The 2,145-nt window shown below is 40.3% G+C and overlaps 1 non-coding gene across 1 annotated transcript; it reads left to right on the forward strand.

The window, feature by feature from the left end:
* Positions 1-1,787: 1,787 nt before the first annotated feature.
* LOC115935141 (small nucleolar RNA SNORD28) lies at positions 1,788-1,862 on the forward strand. The gene has a single exon (XR_004070842.2). It is a non-coding gene; the product is annotated as a small nucleolar RNA SNORD28 (small nucleolar RNA).
* The last annotated feature ends 283 nt before the right edge of the window (positions 1,863-2,145 follow it).

Consider the following 2,145-nt stretch of genomic DNA (forward strand, 5'->3'; position numbering starts at 1 on the left):
ATTAGCCAATGGGGTAGGGTGGTGAATCCCTAAGGCTCCCTGCAATACATAGAACCAGAAATAATAGAAAAAAAAAAGATTCAGAGTGGCAGAGAATGCTAAGGACACGTATGGGAGGACCCCATGGATACTGGTGCCTTTAAAACCAATCATTTCAGAAGTCATAGAACCGAAAGCACAAGATTTCTTTCCTTTCGTAATGCCTGGACCAGTTTGTAATAGCATAGAGGCCACCAATAGGCTGATTTCCTTGCAAAGGAATTCGCCTATTTTAAGGGATTTTTTTTTTTAAGTTGATCAAGCCTTAGGCAAGGGTAGACACAGAATTGAAGAAGGGAGAAGAGGTGCTACCAAGAAGGATGGTGGAGGATGTCAAGCCCATGACTGAGGAGTAAAGCCGCTGAGAAACAAAGTAATGCTGGTGAAACTGCTCACGTCTATGGGAACCAACAGCAAATTAAACAACATAGCAAAATGATCTAGTCATTTACTTACTCACTCACGCCACAGTGAGCAGAGAGGTTCCATGTTAGCATGATGTTAGTAAAGAGCCATTAAATTTAAAACTTCACATCCCTCTTTTTTTTTTTTTAACCTGTTATTTACCATTTCTACCCTGCTCACATCCTCAAGGTGAAGTGAGTTGTCTTAAATTATTAAGTCATATAGAAAAATTCAGGGTAAAAGATCAAACCCAATTAAGAAGCAGGCATCTGGGTTTAATTAGTCACTACAACTGAGCACATCAGCAGGCTTACTATCAGCTAGCACTGGCTTCCTAGTAAAAGGAAGTATCTAAGTTCATTGAAATGAGATTAATTTATTTTCCAGGTACTATATTCCAAGAAGACTCTATTGCTGGTGTGTTTATATAAAAAGTGATAGACAAGGAAAGTCTTCATCTCTAATGTTGGTCCCACTCCACACCTTTCATTTCTTCTTCAGCACGAACTCCACATCAAGGCCCCTCACAAAGGTTGCTGTCACCTGGTATTTACCTATCACATTCTGTAGAATCTCCAGAAAAGAGTTACAGGTTAAAGAAGCCTCCAGCTTCTTCTGCCATCTCTCTGGAAGGTGAAATATGGGACTTAGGGTACCTACCCCTTAGGAGAAGCAATGGATCTGGATTCTGAAACAGGTCATTACCTGGGGTGGAGAGGTGGGGGACTGAAGCTTCAAGCTGGCTCTGGTCTAGGCTCTGACAATCGAGGTGTCTGGATCACACAGAGATTCAATACGAGAGGAAAACAGTCTTGGATTTAGGCCTGTTCTCTTTCTTGCATTGTATCTCTCAGTAACTTAAGCTGCTAGGTTGCAGGAGCTGTACACTTTTGCTAAAGAGTCACATGAATATGAATGCTAAGTCACACCACACCAAAAAAAAAGTTACAAGAAAAACCTTAAGTGATCACCATCACAACACTTATAAGGAATTCTACAGGTGTCTTTCACTAACTAACCCATCTCAGGGGCTTACTATCACATCACTCCAATTTGGAAATATTTGGAAAACTAAGACAATAAAATGTGTATTTGTTAACTTGTGTGTTTTTTCTTCTCAACACCTACTCAAGGCAGGGAAAAATTTTAGAGACACTAGAAGAATAAATGAGCAAAATATTCTTTGAATTGTCCCCTTCAAATTAAAACTAAATTAAAATTAAAACAAATTAAAATTAAAACTCTGTTGACCTTTTGGCAAATTCTTAATTGTTTTTAGAGTTGACAACCCTGACAAGGGCTTCTGTATCAAGAAGTCACAGAGTCAATTAAAGAGGAATCTCTTCAGATGATTTGAATTGATAAGCTCAGGTTCTATGAGGACTGACAGTTAAGAGCATGTTAAAGTTGTTATGAAAAAAGAGAAGAATATCTGAGTCTTCATTCGATGCCAGATGCAGAACTGAAGACCTTCTGAGGAAACAAAGGAGCCTGGTTCTCACCTTGATGAAATGCCAGCGCAGCAGCACACCCAGTGTGATCCCCTGATGGCCAGGAGCAGTTCGCAACTCCAACACTCTTGAAATTTGGGGCCAGATAATTCTTAGGCTGGGGGAGGGGGCACTGACTGTCTTGTGCATAGTAGGATGTGGGATGTTTGGCATCTTACTGCACGCCCACTATGTGTCAGTAGTACTCTAC

Source organism: Gorilla gorilla, chromosome 5, assembly GCF_029281585.2.
Source record: "Gorilla gorilla gorilla isolate KB3781 chromosome 5, NHGRI_mGorGor1-v2.1_pri, whole genome shotgun sequence".
Taxonomy (NCBI): domain Eukaryota; kingdom Metazoa; phylum Chordata; class Mammalia; order Primates; family Hominidae; genus Gorilla; species Gorilla gorilla.